Source organism: Halichoerus grypus, chromosome 9, assembly GCF_964656455.1.
Source record: "Halichoerus grypus chromosome 9, mHalGry1.hap1.1, whole genome shotgun sequence".
Taxonomy (NCBI): Eukaryota; Metazoa; Chordata; class Mammalia; order Carnivora; family Phocidae; genus Halichoerus; species Halichoerus grypus.
The window spans coordinates 75,508,236-75,522,461 of record NC_135720.1 but is presented as its reverse complement, the minus strand read 5'-3'; the positions used below and the strand labels follow the sequence as shown (position 1 = coordinate 75,522,461).

General features: G+C 38.0%; 1 non-coding gene across 1 annotated transcript; it reads right to left on the bottom strand.

Moving 5' to 3' along the window:
* Positions 1–12,900: 12,900 nt before the first annotated feature.
* On the bottom strand, positions 12,901–13,008 carry LOC118534221 (U6 spliceosomal RNA). Its single transcript, XR_004916549.1, has one exon. It is a non-coding gene; the product is annotated as a U6 spliceosomal RNA (small nuclear RNA).
* Between the last annotated feature and the right edge of the window lie 1,218 nt (positions 13,009–14,226).

The window sequence follows — 14,226 nt, the reverse complement described above, 5'->3', positions numbered from 1 at the left end:
TAACATATCTTCCGTTTCATTTGTCTACTGATGGACACTTAGGTTGCTTCCGTATCTTGGGTATTATAAATAATACTGTAATAAACATATGGGCGAATATATCTTGTCAATCTAGGTTTTCGTTTTCTTTGAGTAAATACCCAGTAATGGAATTATTGGATCATATGATATTTCTATTTTTAATTTTTTGAGGACCCTCCATACTGTTTTCCACAGTAGCTGTGTCAATTTATATTCCCACCAACAGTGTATGACAATGGCTGCCAGAGGGGAGCGGGTGGAGGGCATGGGCAAAATGAGTCAAGAGGAGTGGGAAATATAGGCTTCCAGTTATGGAATGAATAAGCCATGGGAATAAAAGGCATAGTGTAAGAAATATAGTCAGTGATACTGTAATAGTGTTGTATGGTGTCAGATGGTAGCTACGCTTGTAGTAAGCATAGCATAATGAATAAACATGTGGAATTACTACATTGTACACCTGAAACTAATGTAATATTGTGTGTCAACTATACTAAAAAAAAGTCAAAAGATGTAAAATATTTGATCAAAAAGGATCACAAATCACTGTGAAACAATACTTAATTATCCATTTAGCCAAATTGAACAAAGATCTCAAAGGCAAATTCAATAAGTTCTATAGGCCTAAAAAAAGAAACAGCTTTTTAAATACCGTAAATGCTTAATTTTTCTAAGTAATGGAAGACCTAATAAAGACAATGTGAAGAACAGAAAATATTTTGATGAGATGTAGAATCTTGTTTCCTGGAAGATTACATTATAGGTGAAGACAAATCTTTGATAATCTTTTATTAATGGCAGACCAAAAATCTAAGAAATTCTATGATTTTTACAGAGAGAAAATTAAACTCCAGTTTTGTATCAGTACATTACTGATCTCATTTTAAAAACCTTTATAAATAAGTCATTTAATTTTAGCCACCTTTGACCTCAAAACATAAAATTTCTTTTCCACAAAACTTCTGCAATTTCCTATCAAGTTTTATCTTAATATTTTTCATCTTATTCTGAAACAGACAGTCATTTCATTTTAGGAAAGAATTACTCTCTTTTTTCCTCAACTAAAACACACCCTACATTCCATGCATATTCTTCATATAAAAACAGACATCCCATTTTCTTCCCATACTTTGTATACAAAGTTTTTTCTCCTCACTTTTATTGTTTCTTAGGAGTTTTATTTTTATATATGATTATAAATTTAAACAACTGATAACCTTTACTTTACAGTGAAAATTAGAAAGCAGGCAATTGAGAATTGTTTCATATGTTAGCATCCTATAATAGATTAGCAAATCATTACAAATACATAATTATAAAATTAAAATTTTTAGAGATATATTTTTTCATAGTACTTTTTTTTTTTAGAGAGAGAGAGTGTGTGTGTGTGTGCAGGGTGGGGGTAGGAAGGGGCAGAGGGAGAGGGAGAGAAAATCTTATGGGGCTCAATCTCACAACCCTGAGATCATGACCTGAGTCAAAATCAAGAGTTGGATACTTAACCAACTGAGCCACCTAGGCACCCCTTTTTATAGTTTTCATACTACAGTTTTTAATGTGGCAAAAGACATATTTATTAATAGACCTAAATATCCTTTGTCTCTCTATAAAAAATTAGGAAGCCAAAAGTAGATAAACTTAGGTTTAGCACTTAATGTTTCAGTATATTACCTTATCTGGAAATAATCTAAATATTAAATGAATATCCATTATTTAGTTTAACTTAGCGTAAACTTCTATCACATTTATACCTATTTAAATTATTTTTTTAAATTATGTTTGTGTTACATACTAAACAACTAACCATCGTTTTAAGTTATTTCTCTTATTGACAAATTCTGTAACATAGAGATAATATGAACTTATTTGACTAGTAATAGGCAGAAATAGTTATATTTTTGGATTACATTTAATGTTGACAACACTGAAGACATGCCTATTTTTATAAACTCAAAAAACTTAAGCTAGTTTTAATTTATAAATTTCGTCTCCTCTCAGGAATTCAGCTGGATAGGGATCAAACCATTCTGAACACCTACAAACTCAACAGGAGATCGAAGAAAAGAATAGCAACAACTCTGAACAGAAAAGCGACCACTTTCTGGAAGGTAGGACGTGCGGAGAAGTGAATCCGAGGCAATATTCGGGAGGATAGACGGCGGGGGAGGGGCATCCATCGGCTGCTTCTGGCAAGTGATAGAGCCACGGAGCACAAAATCGGAACTTTTAGAAGTCTGCTCCGCTGAGGGACGTCACTCTGGTGGCTAAGCAGGGGGTGGAACCCTCGTGGGACAGTGTGGTCTCAGGACCCTCAGGGTCACAGAAAGACCGGGGGTGCCTGAGTGCGGCAGAGCTCCCAGGTATCGGAGCGGGGAAGCCGGCTGCAGAGACGGAGCCCAGGCGCGGGCTCTCAGCTCAGGGTTGCCATAAACCGTGATCCGCGGCACAGTCGGGCCACTGCTCCTCCAGCAGGAACCCAACAAGCGGCAGATCTGGGGAGACTCACCTTCTTCCTCCGGGAGGAGAGGTGCGGGAGCGAACCGCAGGAACCTGCTGGGTTTGGAGACTCCACACTGAGTCGGGTGCCAGAGATAGAAACGCGCGGTCACAGGCCGGGTGAGCACGGAGTGCGGCCGGAGACCGGGGAGACGGGAGTGACTGACTGCTTTTCTCTGGGGGCTCGCTGAGGAGCGGGACCCCGAGTTCTCGGCTCCTCCGGGGCGGAGACTGGGAGGCCGCCATTTTCACTCTCCGCCTCCAAAGCTGTATGGAAAGCTTGCAGGGAACAAAAGCTCCAGAGAGCAAACCCGAGCAGATTACTTAGCCCGGACCGGGCAAGGGCGGGGCAATTCCGCCTCCGGCAAAGACATTTGGAAACCACGGCAACAGGCCCGTCCCCCAGAAGATCAGCCAGAAAGGCCAGCCAAGACCAGGTTTACCGATCAGTGAGAACGGCAGAACTCCAGCGCTAGGGGAATACTGCACATAGAATTCATGGCTTTTTTACCATGATTCTTTAGTCTTTCAAAGTAAATTATTTTTTTTAACTGTCTTTTTTTCTTTTTTCTTTTTTTCTTTTTTTTTGAATTTTTCTTTTTCCCTTTTTCAACCAACATCTTATCATCCCTTTTTTAAAAAAACATTTTTATTTTTCATTTTTAGAGTCATATTCTATCCCTTCATAGTAGTTACCTGTATTTTTGGCATATATATATAAGTTGTTCTCTCTTTAAAATTTTGAGATAGTTTCTTCTAACAGATCAAAATATACTCTAAATCTCTAGTGTATGGTTCTTTTCTACTCCCCTGCCTGATCACATTCTCTCTCTTTTTTCTTTTTTTTTTTTTTAAATCCTCTTCTTTCTTTTTTCAAACAACTTATCAATTCCTTTTATAAAATTTTTTATAATTTCCATCTTTACAATCATATTCCATCCCTTCATAACATCAACCCTTATATTTGTACATATATAAGTTTTTCTTTCTTTAAAATTTTGGGAGGCACTTTCTTTTAACAGACCAAAATACACCCAAAATCTAGTGTGTAGCACTGATCTATAAACCAGCCTGATCATATTTGATCACAGTCTGTTTTTGTTTTGTTTTGTTTTGTTCCTTTTTTGTTTGTTTTTATCTTTATCTTTATCTTTTTTCTTTTTTTCTTTCTTTTTCTTTTTTCTCTCTTTCCCTTTCTTTTCCCACTGCTTCAGGTCTTTTCTGATTTGTTTAGAGTATATTTTCTGGGAACGTTGTTACCCTGCTAGCATTTAGTTCTCTCATTAATCTATTCTCCTCTGCACAAAATGACAAGATGGAAAAAATCACCTCAACAAAGAGAACAAGAGGTAGTACCGACTGCCAGGGACCTACTCAATATGGACATTAGTACGATGTCAGATCTAGAGTTCAGAATCATCACTTTAAAGATACTAGCTGGGCTTGAAAAAAGCATGGAAGTTATTAGAGAAACCCTTTCTGGAGAAGTAAAAGAACTAAAATCTAACCAAGTAGAAATCAAAAAGGCTATTAATGAGGTGCAATCAAATATGGGGGCGCAAACTGCTAGGATAAATGAGGCAGAAGAAAGAATCAGTGAGATAGAAGACCAAATGATGGAAAATAAAGAAGCTGAGAAAAAGAGAGATAAACAACTACTGGATCATGAGGGCAGAATTCGAGAGATAAACGATACCATAAGACGAAACAACATTAGAATAATTGGGATCCCAGAAGAAGAAGAAAGAGAGAGAGGGGCAGAAGGTATAATGGAGCAAATTATAGCAGAGAACTTCCCTAATTTGGGGAAGGAAACAGGCATCAAAGTCCAGGAAGCACAGAGAACCCCTCTCAAAATCAATAAAAATAGGTCAACACCCCGACATCTAATAGTAAAACTTACAAGTCTCAGAGACAAAGAGAAAATCCTGAAAGCAGCTCGGGAGAAGAGATATGTAACCTACAATGGTAGAAACATTAGATTGGCAACAGACTTATCCACAGAGACCTGGCAGGCCAGAAAGGACTGGCAGGACATATTCAGAGCACTAAATGAGAAAAATATGCAGCCAAGAATACTATATCTAGCTAGGCTGTCATTGAAAATAGAAGGAGAGATAAAAAGCTTCCAGGACAAACAAAAACTAAAGGAATTTGCAAACACAAAACCAGCCCTACAAGAAATCTTGAAAGGGGTCCTCTAAACAAAGAGAGAGCCTAAAAGCAACATAGACCAGAAAGGAACACAAACAATATACAGTAACAGTCACCTTACAGGCAATACAATGGCACTAAATTCCTATCTTTCAATAGTTACCCTGAATGTAAATGGGCTAAATGCCCCAATCAAAAGACACAGGCTATCAGATTGGATTAAAAAACAAGACCCATTGATATGCTGTCTGCAAGAGACTCCTTTTAGACCCAAAGACACCCCCAGATTGAAAGTGAGGGGGTGGAAAACCATTGACCATGCTAATGGACACCAAAAGAAAGCTGGGGTGGCAATCCTTACATCAGACAAATTAGAATTTAAACCAAAGACTGTAATAAGAGATGAGGAAGGACACTATATCCTACTTAAAGGGTCTATCCAACAAGAAGATCTAACAATTGTAAATATCTATGCCCCTAACATGGGAGCAGCCAATTATATAAGGCAATTAATAACAAAAGCAAAGAAACACATCGACAACAATACAATAATAGTGGGGGACTTTAACACCCCCCTCACTGAAATGGACAGATCATCTAAGCAAAAGATCAACAAGGAAATAAAGACTTTAAATGACACACTGGACCAAATGGACTTCACAGACATATTCAGAACATTCCATCCCAAAGCAACGGAATACACATTCTTCTCTAGTGCCCATGGAACATTCTCCAGAATACATCACATCCTAGGTCATAAATCAGGTCTCAACCCGTACCAAAAGATTGGGATCATTCCCTGCATATTTTCAGACCACAGTGCTTTGAAACTAGAACTCAATCACAAGAGGAAAGTCGGAAAGAACTCAAATACATGGAGGCTAAAGAGCATCCTACTGAAGAATGAATGGGTCAACCAGGAAATTAAAGAAGAATTAAAAAAATTCATGGAAACCAATGAAAATGAAAACACAACTGTTCAAAATCTTTGGGATACAGCAAAGGCAGTCCTAAGAGGAAAGTATATAGCAATACAAGCCTTTCTCAAGAAACAAGAAAGGTCTCAAGTACACAACCTAACCCTACACCTAAAGGAGCTGGAGAAAGAACAGCAAATAAAGCCTAAACCCAGCAGGAGAAGAGAAATAATAAAGATCAGAGCAGAAATCAATGAAATAGAAATCAAAAGAACAGTAGAACAGATCAACGAAACTAGGAGCTGGTTCTTTGAAAGAATTAACAAGATTGATAAACCCCTGGCCAGACTTATCAAAAAGAAAAGAGAAATGACCCAAATCAACAAAATCATGAATGAAAGAGGAGAAATCACAACCAACACCAAAGAAATACAAACAATTATAAGAACATATTATGAGCAACTCTATGCCAGCAAATTAGATAACCTGGGAGAAATGGATGCATTCCTAGAGATGTATCAACTACCAAAACTGAAGCAGGAAGAAATAGAAAACCTGAACAGACCTATAACCACTAAGGAAATTGAAGCAGTCATCAAAAATCTCCCAAAACACAAAAGCCCAGGACCAGATGGCTTCCCAGGGGAATTCTACCAAACATTTCAAGAAGAATTAATACCTATTCTTCTGAAACTGTTCCAAAAAATAGAAATGGAAAGAAAACTTCCAAACTCATTTTATGAGGCCACCATTACCTTGATCCCCAAACCAGACAAAGACCCCATCAAAAAGGAGAATTACAGACCAATATCCCTGATGAACATGGATGCAAAAATTCTCACCAAAATACTAGCCAATAAAATCCAACAGTACATTAAAAGGATTATTCACCACGACCAAGTGGGATTTATCCCTGGGCTGCAAGGTTGGTTCAAATCCGCAAATCAATCAACGTGATACAATACATTAACAAAAGAAAGAACAAGAATCATATGATCCTCTCAATAGATGCAGAAAAAGCATTTGACAAAGTACAGCATCCTTTCTTGATCAAAACTCTTCAGAGTATAGGGATCGAGGGTACATACCTCAATATCATAAAAGCCATCTATGAAAAACCTACAGCGAATATCATTCTCAATGGGGAAAAACCGAGAGCTTTCCCCCTAAGGTCAGGAACGCAGCAGGGATGTCCACTATCACCACTGCTATTCAACATAGTATTGGAAGTCCTAGCCACAGCAGTCACACAACAAAAAGAAATCAAAGGCATCCAAATCGGCAAAGAAGAAGTCAAACTCTCACTCTTTGCAGATGATATGATACTTTATGTGGAAAATCCCAAAGACTCCACCCCAAAACTGCTAGAACTCATACAGGAATTCAGTCAAGTGGCAGGATATAAAATCAATGCACAGAAGTTAGTGGCATTCCTATACACCAACAACAAGTCAGAAGAAAGAGAAATTAAGGAGTCGATCCCATTTACAATTGCACCCAAAACCATAAGATACCTAGGCATAAATCTAACCAAAGAGGCAAAGAACCTGTACTCAGAAAACTATAAAATACTCATGAAAGAAATTGAGGAAGACACAAAGAAATGGAAAAACGTTCCATGCTCATGGATTGGAAGAACAAATATTGTGAAGATGTCAATCCTACCTAGGGCAATCTACACATTCAATGCAATCCCCATCAAAATACCATCCACTTTTTTCAAAGAAATGGAACAAATAATCCTAAAATTTCTATGGAACCAGAAAAGACCCCACATAGCCAGAGGCATGTTGAAAAAGAAAAGCAAAGCTGGCCGCATCACAATTCCGGACTTCCAGCTCTATTACAAAGCTGTCATCATCAAGACAGTATGGTACTGGCACAAAAACAGACACATAGATCAATGGAACAGAATAGAGAGCCCAGAAATGGACCCTCAACTCTATGGTCAACTAATCTTTGACAAAGCAGGAAAGAATGTCCAATGGAAAAAAGACAGTCTCTTCAACAAATGGTGTTGGGAAAATTGGACAGCCACATGCAGAAGAATGAAACTGGACCATTTCCTTACACCACACACAAAAATAGACTCCAAATGGTTGAAAGACCTCAATGTGAGACAGGAGTCCATCAAAATCCTACAGGAGAACACAGGCAGCAACCTCTTCGACCTCAGCCGCAGCAACTTCTTCCTAGAAACATCGCCAAAGGCAAGGGAAGCAAGGGCAAAAATGAACTATTGGGACTTCATCAAGATAAAAAGCTTTTTTTATTTTTTTTTTTAAAGATTTTTTTTATTTATTTATTTGAGAGAGAGAGAGAGAGAGCGAGAGAGAGCACATGAGAGGGGGGAGGGTCAGAGGGAGAAGCAGACTCCCTGCTGAGCAGGGAGCCCGATGCGGGACTCGATCCGGGGACTCCAGGATCATGACCTGAGCCGAAGGCAGTCGCTTAACCAACTGAGCCACCCAGGCGCCCAAGATAAAAAGCTTTTGCACAGCAAAGGAAACAGTCAACAAAACCAAAAGACAACTGACAGAATGGGAGAAGATATTTGCAAATGACATATCAGCTAAAGGGCTAGTATCCAAAATCTATAAAGAACTCATCAAACTCAACACCAAAAGAACAAAGAATCCAATCAAGAAATGGGCAGAAGACATGAACACACATTTTTCCAAAGAAGACATCCAAATGGCCAACAGACACATGAAAAAGTGTTCAATATCGCTCGGCATCAGGGAAATCCAAATCAAAACCTTAATGAGATACCACCTCACACCAGTCAGAATGGCTAAAATTAACAAGTCAGGAAATGACAGATGTTGGCGGGGATGCAGAGAAAGGGGAACCCTCCTACACTGTTGGTGGGAATGCAAGCTGGTGCAGCCACTCTGGAAAACAGTATGGAGGTTCCTCAAAAAGTTGAAAATAGAGCTACCATATGATCCAGCAATTGCACTCCTGGGTATTTACCCCAAAGATACAAAAGTAGGGACCCGAAAGGGTACGTGCACCCCGATGTTTATAGCAGCAATGTCCACAATAGCCAAACTGTGGAAAGAGCCAAGATGTCCATCAACAGATGAATGGATAAAGAAGATGTGGTATATATATACAGTGGAATATTATGCAGCCATCAAAAGGAATAAGATCTTGCCATTTGCAACGCCGTGGATGGAACTGGAGGGTATTATGCTGAGCGAAATAAGTCAAACAGAGAAAGACATGTATCATATGACCTCACTGATATGAGGAATTCTTAATCTCAGGAAACAACTGAGGGTTGCTGGAGTGGGGGGTGGGGTGGGAGGGATGGGGTGACTGGGTGATAGACACTGGGGAGGGTATGTGCTCTGGTAAGTGCTGTGAATTGTGCAAGACTGTTGAATCTCAGATCTGTACCTCTGAAACAAATAATGCAATATATGTTAAGAAAGAAAAAAAAAAGAAGAATGTAGCAGGAGGGGAAGAATGAAGGGGGGGAAATCGGAGGGGGAGAAGAACCATGAGAGACGATGGACTCTGAAAAACAAACTGAGGGTTCTAGAGGGGAGGGGGGTGGGAGGATGGGTTAGCCTGGTGATGGGTATTGAGGAGGGCACGTTCTGCATGGAGCACTGGGTGTTATGCACAAACAATGAATCATGGAACACTATATCTAAAACGAATGATGTAATGTATGGGGATTAACATAACAATAAAAAAATTAAAAAGAAATATGACATATACATAATATACATATATACATACATACACACATATACATAAACAAATAAACAGACACAGAGGTCTTATAGCTTGCATTTTTAAATTTTAGCCATGTCTCACATACAATAATATAAAATCTGAAAGAACAGTTTGATCCAAATTGTGTTTCTGGAAGATGGACTAAGTTAAGGTTATCTGCTCAGATGTTCAAAATTTTTTTACTGAAGATTTTTATTTGTGCACTGTATGGATTGTTTTAGAAAAGCTATTTTTGGAATCATTTTGTCTTTTAGAAACTTACGCATACAGGAGTGCCTGGGTGGCTCTGTCAGTTAAGCATCTGCCTTCAGCTCAGGTCATGATCTCAGGGTCCTGGGATTGAGCCCCACATTTGGCTCCCAGCTCAGTGGGGAGTCTGCTTCTCCCTCTCCCTCTCCCACTCCTTCTGTGTGCTCTCTCTCTCTCTAATAAATAAATAAATAAATCTAAAAGAAAGAAAGAAAGAAAGAAACAAACAAACTTATGCATACCAATAAAAAAAAATGCATTTTGTGGTCTCCAAGAGGTCTGGGATCCTCTTTTCAAGAGTGCCCCTTAATGTGAGGTATCTTATCTAGGTTAAAGTTTCCCCAAAATGGCCACTAAAGTTCCGAATTATCCAAAAGTTCACCCATTTTGCATCTAAGGCTCAAGATCCTGGTCTATAGTGTTTATATAGGAAGTAGGAATTTCTGAGGGAGGTGAGAAAATTTTAGGACAGGTGGAACTATCTTTGTCTCTAGGTTCCTTAAAATGACAAATCAATGGGGAGTATAGTGATTAACTCTTGCCCCAAAACCCAGAGAATCCTGAGTTTTTTCCCTTATGGACTGATGGGTGACTTACCACAAGAGCTTCGAAAAATATAATGCAGATACACACAATAAAGTCAGGGAATTCTGACTTTGACCTAAGAGAAACTTACCCTCTAACTCAGCAGTTAGCAAGAAAGCAATGAGTACAATGAATTCCATGGGTACAAGTACATGGTTGCTCATCAACCTCAGAGGCATTGAAGGGGGTCGTCTCTGTATCCCACTTTTGACACCAGAAACTGTCAAACATCCAAAAACAGTAAAAATTAAAACCAGTTCAGTAAAATAGTATTTACTAAGAGTTTATTGTGCACATAACAATTTAAAAACTAGAAGCCTTCAAACCAATGTTTATTTAAGCCCAGAGGTCTGACATTGCAGGATGGCTTGTAGAGAGAAAATGAGGAAGTGTTTTAACCTTTACAATGATCGGTTATCACAATGAGGGTTTCTAGATGGCCGAGGATTGGTTAAGAGTGATTATTTTACACCATTTTAGGAAAATGGCCTGTTTCTTTTATGGTTATCAGAGCAATACATTTATAAGAAATAATGTAAATTTTGCTTATGTTCATGATATAAATTAGATTTAGTTTTGTTTACATGGTTTAAATGCTTTTGCCTGGTTAGGGGATTTTCAAGGCAAATATCCATTTATTTTATTTTAAAACTATTATAAAATCTCAGTGTTTAGTTAAGTTTCAAAATATTTCAATAGCGATGACTTTATCTTTTGGTGATGACTTGGAATTATGGTCTTTAAAAAGTCTTCTTCAGGGGGAGCAAGATGGCGGAGGAGTAGGAGACCTGGATTTCGTCTAGTCTCAGGAATTCAGCTGGATAGGGATCAAACCATTCTGAACACCTACGAACACAACAGGAGGTTGAAGAAAAGAATAGCAACAACTCTCTGAACAGAAAAGCGACCACTTTCTGGAAGGTAGGACATGCGGAGAAGTGAATCCGAGGTGATATTCGGGAGGATAGACGGCGGGGGAGGAGGCCTCCGGCGGCCGCTTCTGGCAAGTGATAGAGCCACGGAGCACAAAATCGGAGTACTGGGTGTTATGCACAAACAACGAATCATGGAACACTATATCTAAAACTAATGATGTAATGTATATCTAAAACTAATGATGATGTAACTAATGATTAACATAACGATAAAAAATTAAAAAAAAAAAAAATGTCCTCTTCAAAGAGAAGTATAATACTTCAGATTCAGATTCAAGCCTGAAAGAAGAAACAATGTATTAAAGATTTCTAATAGGCTCAATGTTCTTACAATTGGCAATAGATGAAATCACTGTCTTTGATATCCACTTGGGAAATGAGTATTATCTTCCAAAACAGTTTCCACATTAATAAAATTGAAAAATATTTAAAGAATGTAGAAAAAAGGGAATCAATTGGTACATAACTCTCACTTAGTAAATATTTGTTGCATTAACAGATTTTTCCTCAGAGTACAAAGGTGCATGATTGCCCTGATCAAATTATCACAAGTTCTGTTAAGCAGATTCAGAATTAGTAGAATTTTTTCTTGAGGTGGTATCTCGAAGTGGAAAAGAACACAGATTTTGGAGAATAGAAGTCTTTGAATCAAGTTAGTCCTCCAGTTCCTATTAACTGCATGATGATAAATTATTTAATCTCTAAACCTCAGGTTCTACCTCTGAAAAAAAAAAAATGGAGATTGTAGCAAGTATCTTTTTGGGTGACATCAAATACAACCATTAATTAAAGCATTTAACACAGTAGTGGCCATGTAGTGCATGATAACTATTGTTATTTCTCCACAGTTTTTAATGGTTTTCAAAGAAACAAATTAAAAAATGTAAATATATCACAACATTGAACGACTATTAAATAATAATAGAAGAAATTCACTTTCTTTTGACAGAGAATGAATGATGCTGCATGATGGTTGCCTTTTCTATTGCTAACAAATCAAATGTAGCTTGCTTTACACATATTGAATTCCAGGGCCCCTTCTAGAGTACTTGGGGTCAGTATCACATGCCTGAGTTACTCAGGAGAGTTTAAGTCAGGTAAGAAGATCCTTCGTCAGCGGCAGCATAGGTCTAGTGATTTCTAGAACCTAGACTAAACAAAGTGCCAGGTAGATTTAATTTTATGGATGCTATTGGTGAGCACAGACAGAAAGTCCTTGAAGAAGGGCGGCCAGCATGAATTATTATTCTCAGCAAGTGACCTTTCTTGCAAAGGTAGACAACAGGTGTGGTACTCATGCAAATGATGGAAAAGGATGACTCATTGTACTTTAGTGGGTAGGAATGTCCCAATTCAGGAAAAAGACAAAAGCCTTATTATTTTTTTGGCAGCTTTTTGTTTGTTTTTAACCCTGCTTATCTCCCAAATTAGATAAAATAACAGAAATAGAGGTAAGGTTCTTAGACAGGCTTAGATAAGAGAAAAGCCTGTGAAAATTCTGCCTGAAGTAAAATGGAAGGGCTGCCTTAACTGGAAAGGGTGTGATTCATGCTGTCTGAAACTGGACCAAAGATAATGGTCATATAATGACTATTTTCTTTTTATTTCATAAAAGTATGGATACAGACATATTTTTTTTCTTTTTCAACTTAAAGACTAGTAACATAGGAGTTTTTCAAAATATTTAAGATTGTTCTATCATCTAGAAAATCTAAGACTTTCAAGCAAATAAGACTTGAGCCATTATCTTTTTCCCTTTCAACACGTTACTTTACTTTTGTTAAAGGATCTTTTTAAATATGGAACTCTTCATGAATTTGTGTGTCATCCTTGCACAGGGGCCATGCTAATCTTCTCTATATAGTTCCAATTTTAGCATATGTGCTACTACAAGTGAGCACTTGTTAATGAATTTTAAAGACTAAATTAGTTAAAAATGAGGAAGGATTCAAATGGTGATAAATAATGGTGAGTAATAATGCAGCACAGTGATATATAAAAGATGTATTATTTGGGACACAAGAGAATGAAAACTGTATGGCACCGCTGAATGACAGCACAAATACAGAGCAGCCTAACATCAGTAATGAAGCATTATCAGGTCAGTCTATCCTTGACCACAAATATTTAATGCTTTTTAATCAGCTCACAAAGTTGAGTCTTACCACTCCTTGGAAATCCATGACAAAAAGAAGCTCTTTCCCAGTTTTTATAACTGAATGTTTTAGGAGGAAGATGGAAAAATGTTAGCCTTTTCTCCAAGGAACCAAGTGTTGTCCTTTTAAATGAATGAATGAATGAATACATACATACATACATAGACACAGACATAAAAGGAAGGCTGGCCTAGGAAGGCTGACTGTTCAGTTCTTCCAGATATGCAATTTCTCCCAGCAGCCTGGTGGTCAGCTGCAAATAAAACAATCTGAAATTGTTTGCTCTCATTGTCATCATTTAACCCTTGTTTCTGAACTCAGTCCAGCATTTTTTGTACCACTGCTGAAGCACTGTAAATTATACTTGCAGGAGCCCTTCAATGACCTGTTTGGAGAGACTGGTTAAGGGGAGTAAGTCTAGTGTGGATTTTTGGCACCAGAACTTGGTATGGTATGACTCAGGATACAGGAAATATAAAAGACTGCTTCTCTCCCTATGGCTTTGAAAAGAGGGCAAAACCCATGTCGGGAACTTTCTTGTTGCTGAAGAATGAAGAGATTCCCAAAATACAGGGAAAAACACATGACTTACAAATAAAAGTTAGTCTCAAATTTCAAGGATATAAGGATATTCTTATTGTTTGAGTAACTACTGTAGTGCAGTTTCCCTTAAACTACACAGCACATAAATGTGTTTCTAAAAATTTTCTGAGAACAGAATCCAACGGAGGAAATTTATCCCAAAGCAAAGCTACCAACTCATGTTTCTTCCAGTTTCTATGCTATATTCACCAACTATACATCTCTAACACAGCAACCCACTCCTACCCTCCGGGACACTAGGGAACACAAACAGATGAATAGAAATAAACAACAGTAAATCACACGTTGCTCTTAAGTCCCAGGTGAAAGAGGATATTGGATGGAATGAAACCTACCCTGGTCAATCCAGGAATAAGCCAG